General features: G+C 39.6%; 1 protein-coding gene across 1 annotated transcript in view; it reads right to left on the bottom strand.

Moving 5' to 3' along the window:
- Positions 1-12,944, bottom strand: part of LOC117389172 (receptor tyrosine-protein kinase erbB-4) — a 336,244-nt gene that overhangs the window by 276,207 nt on the left and 47,093 nt on the right. The gene's annotated exons all lie outside the window — the stretch shown is intronic.

Below are 12,944 nucleotides of genomic sequence, written 5' to 3'. Positions count from 1 at the left end.
AGTACCGTTCCCGTCTTTTTCTAGACAGAGATTGCCACCCTACTTTTTCATAGAGAATACAGTGATGGGTTCGGAATATCATTTAAATCAGATGCCCTTTCAGACCTACTTCTCCAGTTGTACAATATCCCATCTCCTTGTGCAGGGACGCTAACTGTCTCTTCCCTGAGCCTGTGCCCTGAACCCTAAACGTAAATGGAAGGCCATTAACCGTGTATTGAATTATTTGGGGAATCAGAAAAAAAATCTTGACAGCCAACATGACAGGTACAAGACAGCACCTTGTAATATTCCCACAAAGATGAGGCAACACAGGCTGCGTCTTTCCTAACAATTCTCCTTGTTTGTTATAGCGCCCAAAATACTGCTCTGCCAGTTTTCTCACAATATGGCGCTGTCCTTAAATGCACAAACAGTTAACAATGGTGACAGATTGTGAGGCAGGAGGCAAAAAGAGAGTAGCATTGTAAAAATTTACGCGAGTTCACCCACTATGCAAGACACACTGTTCCTGATGAAGGCAATACAATAGCTCTGGGCTAGTTGCAGTATTACTAAATTTGAATATAAATATGAGTGATGATTGTGTATAGCTGCGTTTAATATTTTGTTGAACTCTTGTGTGGTCCTAAAAATATCGCAAAACAATAACAAAGATGCCTTTTTTTATATAATTTTGTTTTTATGAATGGTTTGCAGCCACACAAGTGTATATAGTTGTAAATATGGGATAGCTGCTGGTTCAATCTTGCACAGTTGTTTTATACAATTCAGCTATACGTTTAACAGCCGGGAAGTTAATCGAGTTGAATCAAAATTGAGACTCAGTCATGATTAACTGTCAATGGTCAGCTCATTAATGAAAGGTCAGCATTATAATGGGACGAGCATCTGACATTCCCTATATGTCTCTAGGCCTGTCACAATAATTACTATATCATTAATTTATTGTTCAATATATGAAAGCTGGAAGAGTATATTTTGGGGGTCAGAACAGTGGTCCCTCGTTTATCGCGGGTGTTACGTTCTAAAAATAACTCGCAATAGGTGAAATCCACGAAGTAGTCAGCTTTTTTACAATTATTATACATGTCTTGCAGCTGTAAAACCCCTCACCACACACTTTATACACTTTTCTCACACAGGCGTTAACATTTTCTCACATTTCTCTCTCCTTTAAGCACTCTCAAAGTTCAAACCTTCGTATATTATATCCCCCTTCCTCGATGATTGCTTTAAATTTGTTGTTCACCTCTCCATGCATAGAAACACTTTTAAGTCCAAAGCGTTTCTGAAATTTGTCGGTGCAGAGCGTTTCATCGACATTGTGTTTTTTGTTGTGGAGAAAATTTTCAAACATACAGCACTTCAGAATCACACTGTGATCGAGCATTTATGTAAATTTGGCTGAACACATTCTGTACTGTACAGGAGACACGGCACAGAGGAGACTGATGGACAATGGTCTACAGTCCCTTAGCCAATCAAGGCGCAGGACACAATGCACGTTCATACACGGTAAAAAAAAAAAAATAAAAAATCTGCCAAATAACAAGACCGCGAAAGGTGAACTGCGATATAGTGAGGGACAACTGTATTTATTTTATGTACAGGGGAGGTTTTTTGCCATTTTTATGTAATACGGTAAAATTTAAGCTGTTGAGGGTAAAATAATTAACTTCTCTGGCTTACTATTGCTCCCTTTGTTGCAGTTCATGCCTTATAATGATGAAAAACTGCTTTACTGGAATTATCTTGCTTTGTGTCAGAGGTATAAAGTAGTCACACAGCGATAATGTGTCAATAACTATGCAGATGACACTCTCCAAACGAGCTTTAAGACAGCTGCAGTACATCCAGAACGCTACTTCTCGGGTCAAATACAAACACATACAGTAAGTCCTGATATAAGATGAGAAGATGTGAGACAGGCCTCAACTTTGTCAATGTTTAAGTCCAGACTCTAAATGATTTGGTTTAGCTGTGCATATAAGGTTTTATTCTGCACTCTGCTCCTTTAATGTTATTTTTAAGATGATTATTTATGTTTTGATTTGCTGTATTGTGATTTTAATGTATTTCTTATTCTGTAAAGCACTCTGAATCACTTTGTGTATGAATTGTGCTGTACAAATAAACTTGCCTTGCCTAGTTTCAATATTATCGTAGCAATATATCGTGCGGGCCGATATGTCTCACACAGGATTCAGTGATAGGGCTTTTGCACAACATGTCAGAGTGAAGGCACCAGCTCAAGGCTTGGCAGCAGAGTAGTAACCGCTCTCCATTGAAACATACAATGATATCCGTGTCAGCTTTAGCCTCTTTAAGCTGGAGTTTTTGTGCAGACTCTTCACTCTCCCATGGGAGTTGGGAAAACACTGGCGGTCTGGACACAAACGTACAAACAGGGAACTTGGTGGATACTGGCAAAAGTGTACACTGTTCTTTTACTATCACACTTGCTGCAGAGGGGATCTTTGGATTGAGATTTGAGATTTGTGACTGTAAGTTAGTCCGTAGTAGCAGGTGTACTTGTTTGGAAATGTGTGGTATACTTGGGTAATATTCTCACATGGGTTGACGCTAAATCGGGTTAATCAAATTCAAATAGGTGCATTATGGATGTTTTCTGGTTCAGAGTAGGCCTGACATGATAATTACTATATCGACCTATCGTTAATTATATGAAAGCTGGAACAATATATTTTGGGGCTCAGAGATTTTTGTTAATTTTGTTTGGGCTGCACATGGGTGAATAAATCCATTTTACTTTAATTATTGGTACATTTATTTGTTGCGGCTCATGTCTTGTAATGAAACTGGGAAGCTGGGATTATCTTGCATTATTTTAATATTAATTAGTGACATAAAGTAGTTTCAATATTGTCACTATAATATTATGCCAATATTTAAAAAATAGTCCTTTAAAAAGTGTTATCGTGACAGGTGATTTGCCTAAAATGTTCCACAGGATTGCATTAAACCTCGACATAGAATCAAGTAACTTCTCCAGGCCAAGTTACAGGTCAGATCTGTGGAGAGACAAGTCCACGCACAGTAAACGTGGAGATTCGTGTAGGTATTTTTGAGAAATAAAACACCTGTAATTAAATAAATGTCAGATAGATAAGGTTAATGCCGTACTGTGGAATTTTCCAGGCGAAGCAATAACATCTCTATAGATTAGGCTTATCGTTTAATATATGAAAGTTGGAATACAATTTCTTTGGGGTGTGTACTTTTTCTTTGCACTACTGGGACATTTTTTAAATGTTTTTATTTTTTTGCTATATGATAAGATTTAAGCTGTAAAAGTTTGATTTCATAACTTCTACAACTCATTGCAATACTTCAAAACTTGTTATCATGACAGTCCTACTATAGACACAAGCCTCCACCAAATAAAATACAATACAATACATTATGTTTGCCCTTAGTTTGGTTAATAATTATCTGGATTAAAACACTGAAAATCCAAAGTATATGGGATGAAAAGGAATTACGAGCCGGGGTTTTATTAGAACCAAAATCGTATTATAACTGTAATTAGTCAGATGGTACAGACGTCTGTCAAGGTGTGGACTCACAATGGTAAAGATTAAGCTGAGTCGCAAAGTTGTGAAAACCTTAGCCCTCCACTACAAATCTGCATATGTTCCAACTATAATAATTTAAACGTACTCTGAGTTTGTGTGTTTTTACAATGACAGTGGAACATTTTAGGTATCAGCTCATTTCTTGAATTCTTTTTACTCTTTATAATTTTTACATCAGCAGCTGTTCCTCCCCCCCAAGTCTCCAAATCTGGTGCGCAGTGTAACAGTTGGCCAGAGCGCAGACTTGTCTCATTTGTAGTTGTCACTGCATGCTTTATAAAGTGCAGTTTCCTCAGTTGTTGATGATGTTACACTCAGCATCATGTACCGTCTATGAGCCCTGAGGGGTTGATGTAATAATGACATAAACCGCAAGAAGCAATTACAAAAGGATTCATCCGATGACAAAGCAATTTAAGCATTTGTAAAAAAAACATAGACTGTATATGTAAATTGATATAGCTGTAGATAACCTGCTGATCAGAGGCGCATTTCCGGTTCTATTGACTCCGGCTACTTTACATTAGAAAACTGTCGTCCCTCTCTCTGTAACTGCTGCTGTCAGACTTGTCATTTTGGTCTTAAAACTTTCATAATGACCCGATCTACGCTCTAATGACCCGTGATATTTTTATTTCGCTATTGTCTCCATAACTCAAAGGACATTAATAAAAGACAAATCAGCTGCCTTTTTTGTCCGGAAGCGTTAGCAACCAGTTTGATTGACAGCGTTGCTAAGCGTCTGCCTCCAGGCAAACCAGCGGGAAGAGTGGGAAGGGGCGTTACCTTAACAGCTTCACTCATTCATTGGCTCTTTGGTTGCTATGATACTCGTGGTTGGATTTCCAAACATGGCTCCAAATATGTCCCGGTAAACGCTAGCCTCAATGAGCTTCATCTGACTGGAGCTGAACGCTATGGGTGACGTCACATTTGCTCAGTCCACTTTTTTACACAGTCTGTGGTAATAACAAAGAAATATTCATGTCTGAGTTTGCTCAACCACTACAGCCACCGAGCGTTACAAGCCAGTGTGATTTTGTGCTATGTCCCTTCTATTAAATGTTCAATCTGTACAATCTATTTAAACATGACGATTTTTGTTTCATTTTGAGCATATTAGTACTATAACTAATATAAAAATAATGTCAAAAGTTTTTAAAGGATTGTTGAATGAGAACCATAAAGAAGCAACTGTCAATTCAATTCAATTTTATTTGTATAGCACATTTAACTTCAGCTGCTCAAAGTACTTCATATTAAAAAAAACTAAAAAACTAAACAAAAACAAATATACAGATATACAGATACATAGACAAAGAATAATAAAACACAAAGATATACTGTACTAGCGAATATTAAATGCCAGGGAGAAAAGGTCAAACAAACTGTCAGACAAACCATCTAGGACAGTTGTTTCTCTGTCATGGTTTGACATTAGAATGAAAAAAGCGATAAAGTGGAAGCGCGAAAGGTAATTGTGAAAAATAAAATGGAGTAGAGGCTATTCGCTATTTGCCATTTGAACTAATTAGCAAGATATTTAGCGATTTTCCAACTTTTAGGGACTCAAAGCATTTTACGTCAAGGAACCACTCACCCATTCACACACACATTCATACACCAGTGTACGTAGACACTGGGGGCAAGCTGGGTTAAGCGTCTTACATAAGGACACAACAATAGTATTCATTTGTAGGAGCTGGAATCGCACTGCCAATGATGTTTACGTCGAGAGCGGGATTCAAAACGCCAACATTCAGACCAGCGGAGAAAAACTCTACCAACTGAGCTACTGTCGCGTCTGAAATAAAAGTAACTGAAATGTGTGATAACGGTTTAAGCAAAGGCCGTACAACACAGATGAATAGAATTTGCCCTGCGTGTTACACTGACAAGTCCCAGCGCTTTGGATTCACATCAGTGGAAGTCTATGGGGAAATAACTGTGCACACTGCCGTAATTAGAGCAACTCCTCTTTGATGAATATTTACCATTCATTAAAGGAAGCCTGGGAAACACACCATTATATATAATACAAAATAAATAGACTCCTTGGAAATGTATTCACCTGGAGGCTACGACTGCCAACATAAATGAGATGATTATGAATGAGGAATAATGAGAGAGTGAGGAAGTAGGTCTTATTAAGTTTTAAGGAGCTGACATGACTTTAGATCACATGCTGAGAACAGAGACGCATAAGATAAGAAAGTCTGGGTCACAGATAATAGATACTACTTATCTGGACTGCGGACGACCCGGGGTTCCTTTACTTTTATATTTAATTGAATATGTGCAAGATTTGTTAATATTATGAAGCAGGGAAAGTTTATATAAAGTGTTCGTGGACAATACAGAAAGGACCCTATAGCTTCTGATAGAGGTACTGCATGTTTAGGTTTAAGCCACGTTTCCAGCAATTATTTCTTTCTTTCTTTCTTTTATCAGAGACCATGTACAAATGCATTCATCTTACAAAAGAAAAGATGATGTGTGCCAGATTTAGCTACTGCTACTTTACATCTGCAGTGCGTGTGCAGGTGAACACACATTAAAAATACACATTACATTACAATTACATTATAAGACAATAATATACGATATACAATACAATAAAATATACCCATGTCCAATACAGTTTGTTTCTTACAGTAACAGGACCAACAAAAGAAGCAGAGGACATCATTTTATAGTAGGAGTAGTAGTAGTTGTGGTAGTGGTAGTGGTGGTAGTAGTAGTATTAGTAGTAGTAGTAACAAGACCAACAAAAGAAGCAGAGGACATCATTTTATAGTAGTAGTAGTAGTAGTTGTGGTAGTGGTGATAGTAGTAGTAGTAGTAGTAGTAGTAGTAGTAGTAGTAGTAGTACTAGTCAAGTAGTTGCAGTAGTAGTAATAGTGGTAGTGGTAATAGTAGCTCAAGACTCTATAAGAAAGATAAAATATTCATAGGTGAGTAACTAGCATATTTTGTGATTGGAGTAAGTGGTAAAAGAAAAATTAAAATCATTCAGCTAATAGTTGTAAGAGCACCTATTAGGAGCCTGAATGATTATGCTAAGTCTGACTCATGCACAGTTCACACTTAGAGCAGCTCATTAGACATAGCCTACAACCAGAAACTGTAAACAATAGTCGTGTTAGTTTCAATGTAGTTAGCTCTTCCCTTCAGACAGATATAAGGCAGTGTCCACCAGTAATCTGACCAGAAGTGACTTGAATGAGCAGCGAAACGTCTTCACTCCTGCAACTTTTTGTCCATCTGACAGATTTGAATTTTTCTTTTACTATAGATCATACCTGGACGACTGAGAGATTACACCGATTTTGTGGTAATGACAGTAGTACTAGTAGCAACTGTAATAGTACTAGTAGCAACAGTAGCAGTAACTCAATATTCCAATTACTGCAGACAGAAGGTAACCCTAAAAAAAAAAAATCATAAGTTAAATAAAAGTACTACTTACTCATCTGTGAAGGACTAAAATTAATGTTGTATGCTTTATACAACGATATAAAACAAAACAAGCCTGCTATTTTGTATGCAGTTACCATTACAGTCACATCTGCTGCAGCACTTGTAGCAGCCATTAAGCCAGAGGAGGAAAAGCCCTGGGAGGCGATCCATCTAGCTAAGCCGTGTCTCCTTCAACAATTATTGGCTGTCTCATTCTGCCCTTAAATCTCTCTGCACAACACAATTCAACCCACAAATAAAAACTCATTGTGTTTAATTATATATTTCCCCGTATTGACTTGAATTTCAATAGTGCTGCTTCGCACTTCATTAAAAGTCAGCCGGGTCTGAAGTCGTTCAATAATATTAAACAAACGGGTTGCTTGAGAGAGGAGGGGGGAGCAGAGGGGGTAGAGGAGGGGGTGACAGCCCGTGCGCAGTCTCAGCAACTTTCAGCACTTTTTCTTTCCTGATCTATTTCTTCAGGCGTGTTGGACATAGGTTAATTTCAAGGAGCAACTCGATTACAGCAACCTTTTCCCACTAATGGCTGGACTGCGCCTTGTATCAGAAAGGTTGATGGCGAGATTACATGTCCACATTACAATATCTCATGCATATAATTACATGAAGCTATATGATGAAGAAGTAACTATGAAAACTTACTGCAATTAGGACTATGCAATGAGCTGATGATAATAATAATCAAATACACAAGAAATTAAAACCGGCAATTAGAAAAATGGCATAATCAAGATGAAAAGCAAATAACTGTTTGAATAATCGTGATTTAAATTATGATTAAAGCAATTACAATGATTCTTTTTACTGTAATTGAGCAGCTCTACCTGGGTCCTGAACATGCAAAGCCAATCAAAAAATGGTATTAAAAATAAAATCCATAAGTGATTTAGATAATATGTGATTCCTTGTTTATTTATTCTAGTGTCTTACATTTTAGAACAAAATTTATGCAAGTGTTTTTTTGCACTCAGTTGATATAGGTGCCTGTCCCTTTAAGACTTCATTCTGATATGCGGCTTACGACTAGGCACTAATACACTGACACAGTATTATTTCATGGTTTGGTATTTTGTATTTTGTTTTCTATACCAACATGATGCGAACAGATACATTTTGAATATTGAAAAGTGCATTTGAAAGAAGATTTGATGGATTTCCTTTCCAAATGAGTAGGAGCACTTCCAGGAGAATGTCGAGTTTCTCAACAGAAGATGTAACTCCAAAAACATGCAGGGATTAGCATGTTACATATGAGCCCTCGTACTGAACTGTCCAGTATCTAGCTTCATTAGTGCCACAATGTCTCTCTACCACTAAAATAAAAACAACATGTAATCCATTGAGGTAGAGCTCTATTCACTTGTCTTGTCTCCAATAATTGTCTGCAGTGTGCGGTTCCCAGTGGTTATCAATGCTTCCCAAAGCCCTTAAGACTGTGAGAGCCAACTGCCCAGGAAAACAGAGTGGCCATTGAGCATCTAGGTGAGTAATAACACTTGTGATTTGTACTCACACTCCTAAGCCTGGCCTCCATCCAAGCACATTCTATGAACGTGGTCTGGTGGGAAGAGGGTTCAAAGAAACAACAGACCAATACCAATATTTGCTCTTTTTTCAGCGCAAGCCTTGGGTTAGTGCTTGCTGTGGATTTGAAGACAAAAAAAAAACACATCAATTGTGCTTTCCTAAAACTTGTAGGACACTGGTAAAACAAAAAAAAGGGAGTATTCACTAACTAAAAGTAGTATTCAATCACATAAATCTTTCAGAAAAGTTGTAGAATGAATATTGTTGAACTTTATCAATATGGATAGGATTGGCTCTTATGGAAAGCTTTACTCACAGTGTTATTGTCATGATGCACGCATTCTGTCTCCTGTGTTGTTTCCCTGTGTGCTTTTCCCCTCCCTCACCTGCTTGAACCTGGAGCTGGGCGGAGTTCCTGGCTCCTCCCGCGCACACACCTGCATCCCATCAGCGCAATCATCGCCACCTGCCGTGGATAAGAGGAGCCAGGACCAGACACTCGGTGCCAGAACGTCCGCGTGTCAAACGTGACTATTCCTGCTTGTCTTTTTGTACTCTCTTGTTACTTTTTGATGCTGATTGGATTTTTGCTGCCCTCAGATTCCTGCTCCCTGGACCGTCCCTGCTCCTCTGCCTCTGGCTCTGTTCCTGGCCCCGTGTTCCTGCTCTGGTATTGTCTGTCTTGTCTCCACCACCTTGTTTTGTCCTAGACTTGCACCCTGCTTCCCGGTCTGGTTCCCGCTCCCTGCCTCCGTTGCCCCTGGCCCCGTCTCTGTTCCTGTCTCCCGCTCCGGTACTGGTTACTCCCTGTTCCTGCCCCTGCTCTCCGCGATGCATTCCCGGACTCTGGCTCGCACCTGGCACCTCGCCCCTCGCCGGTCTAACCTATACTTGTCTGACATTTCACAAACTGTAAATAAACACTGTAAACTTGCCCCGAGTTCTGCACTTTTTGGTCCCACCTGCACCAGCATTACAACAGTTATATAGACTGGTGTATGAGATGGGAAATAGTACATAGACCTCTTGCCTGTTTCTTAACTCTTTGTTCAACTATATCTTATCCATCTGACCCCAAGATCCAGTACACCACGCTCTGCTCTTCTGTGTCCGATGTATATTAGACAAACTGCTTACCCTATGTCCCAAGAAGTGCTTTGACCGTGTGCTCCTTTTACAGGTTCAAAACTGAAGAAGCGGCTTGGATGAGCAGCGAAACGTCTTCACCCCTACAACTTTTTATTATCTGAATGGTATAAATGTGCTGTTGTGTGTTTATTCTTTAGTTTGCTTGTAGAAATTCCACAACATGCCCCATTGTAAAATTAAAGAAACTACAGTTCTGTGTTTAAAATGGAATGATAATGATGTGTTTAAAATGAATATCACTCAAAATCTGTATCAAGTATCAAAACGTATTACTTAACCAGATATGGCCAGAGCAAAAATAACTATAAATAACATGAAAATATTATTAAATGCTGTAAAATACCTCATGTTGCCTTTGTGAGCGGTGGCCAACAGGTCCTCCAGAATTTTATTATAACCACATCCCAGACAACAATAGCAAAATCAGGCTGTTCAGCTTCAAATGTAAACAGAATAACAAAATCTGACACTGCGGTCTCCTCATGGGTATGTTGCATTTAATTTGGGAGAATAGAGTGTTAGTGAAAACGCAGCTCATATGGTCTCTGTGGGCAAACACATAATCCTTTCAGTCATATCCGCAGGACGCACATGTTCATACACTTATAGCCAAGGGACAGAGCTAATGGAGCCAAGAGAGAGAGCGAAAACAACACCTTGTATTACATCTACTGTAGTGCCCCGATACAGGCAGTGGGTCCAATAATACACTAAATAGGATTTCCTCTAATTATGTAATTAGTGTAAAGACTGAAGCTTGGGTTTGGACTGTATTCATGTATTCATAGCAACACGAGAAGCAGTAGTAGTGATAGCAGTAGTAGTAGCAGCATGCAGTCAACAGGCATGAGAACAAAGTGGAAACTTGGAGATTAGTAGTACAGACATAGACCGTATAAAGAAGTGGATTAAGTGAGTGTGACGTCACCCATAGTGTTCAGTTCCAGGCAAATGAAGCTCATCAACTCTAGAAGTTATGGGGCGAATTTGGAGCCAAGTTCCATATTAGGAATTCCGACCCTGAGTACATCCAGAGTGAGGTTGCTGGTTTAGCAGGGAGCAGGCACTTAGCAACACTGAACACTGTCAATCAAATTGGTTGCCAACGCTAACAGGAGTGACCTCGGGGGGGAAAAAGGATGCTGGTTTGTCTGTTATTAATGTTCATATCTTGAGTTACGGACAGAATAGTCAAATAAAAAATACCAGGACCATGTAGAGTGGGTTAATATGAATATTTTAAGGCAGAGTACATATAATGTTTTAGTAAAAGACAGTGAAACAGAAATAGCAATAATATTTATGTGCTTGAAAACATTGTAATGTTTTGTGTTTATCTCATATTAAGTTTGAAAAGGGACTTACAAGTACTCCTTACCCCTCTGTTCCTGACACAAAATGATTGTGCTCTGGTTTCTGTGGTAACTGTGCCTCTCCTGTTCTAGTTGGACAGTCCCACTCAAGAATGATGTGGAGTGTTCCTTTAAAATGACTTTGCTGTCCAGTTTTATGATGAGCTATGGGAGAATAGTGACTAGATCTTTTGGCTTCAGTCATGGCGATATCCCTAAGTGCAGTTCATTTCACATAAAAAGCCTGTCTAACCATTTCATTCCTGTATGAGATGCCTTACTTAATTTCTTTTGTATACTCAAGATATCCTTCCATACATTTAAATAAAAGTCAAATAAGACAAAACATCTTGCTGCAGCTGCCTTGGGAATGTGTGTCGACATTCTTGTTTATGTAAGTACAGGCCCCTCTCCTGTGCGGGGCTTACACTACTGAATGAATCCTCTGTTTTCTTTCAGTGAGATTTATAATTCCTGCTCCTCTTGTCCATCTTCTGCCACATTCTCCTGTCGTCTGGAGCCCGATGCCCTCCGCCTGACCCCGCAATGCCACTCTGTATGCCTCGTAAACCTCCACAGCCCAGGCCTCTGGAGAACTCGAGGACCAAGCACCACCCTGGGTCCAAGTTACTCCAACACAACTGACTGACCAAACTCAATTACTTGCCCCATTCATCTCCACTGGGACCCCCTTCTGGCCCCGTGGCTCCCGTGTAAATCTTTGGGCCCCAGTCAATAATCTATTCTCCAGCTCATACCAAGGGCCCTTCCATTGTCATTATTGTGAATGGGTGTGGGCGGGGTGTGCGTGACAGTGCTACCAGAAGTCATCCATCTACTCAATGACTAGTGGTCACAGTCCATTATAGGTCGTAATGCAGCCATAGCACCAAACACAGACACGGTTAAGAGCAGCGCTGATGTGCTGGTGAAGGTCAGGTCTGAGGTCTCCTGTGATTGGCTGCTCGCACACTAAAGGAAACTAATGGCCACGTTTTGGGAGACGGAGCATTGCCTAAGCACATGGCAAAATCCATTCACATGTCACTATACAGTGTAACCTTATTAGGCCATCACTTGACATCACATAAGTTTGTTTCAGATTTTGGAGGCAAAACCTTGAAGTGATTTTTCCGACCATTGATTAATCTTTAAACCATTCTCATTCATCACAAACACTAGCCTATTGCGGTAACTACAGAACTTCAAAGTGCGCTATGTAACTTTTCTGCTACCTGCTTGCCCCCATCACAGATCAAATGAAGCTCACCTAGGCCGATGGTTATAAGGATGAATTTGGAGCCAAGTTCCATATTTGGAATTCTGACCACGAGTATCATAGCAACCAAAAAGCCAATATGGAGCAAAGCTGTTGAAGGTAACTCCTCTTCCCACCTCCACACCAACGGTTTAGCATGCGCTTAGCAACGCTGTCAATCAAACCTGTTGCTAAAGCTGGCAGGAGGAACCTCGCGGAAAAAAGTGGCTGATTTATCTGTTACAAATGTTCATATTCTGAGTTATGGGAACAATAGCGAAATAAAAATACCAGGATCACGTAGTATAAAGTGAATTGGGCTCAATGGACCCAGAAGTCCGCCCATAATCACTTTGTAGTTGGAACACGGCAGCTAGCAGGTTAACGATGTACATTTATATATACAGTCTATGTCCCTCATGCAGATTCCTGACTGTAATGTTCCGCAATATGACATTAAACCTATCTATCTTCACGGAGACAAGCAGGTGACACTAACAGGTCAAGTTACAAGTCAGATCTGCGGAAAGTCAACCAGTTTCACATGTTTTCCAGTGTTTTTGAGCAAGAAAACAG

This window comes from Periophthalmus magnuspinnatus, chromosome 21 (genome assembly GCF_009829125.3).
Source record: "Periophthalmus magnuspinnatus isolate fPerMag1 chromosome 21, fPerMag1.2.pri, whole genome shotgun sequence".
NCBI classification, from domain to species: domain Eukaryota; kingdom Metazoa; phylum Chordata; class Actinopteri; order Gobiiformes; family Gobiidae; genus Periophthalmus; species Periophthalmus magnuspinnatus.
Note: the sequence above shows the minus strand (reverse complement) of the source record. Positions and strands in the feature narration are given on the sequence as shown.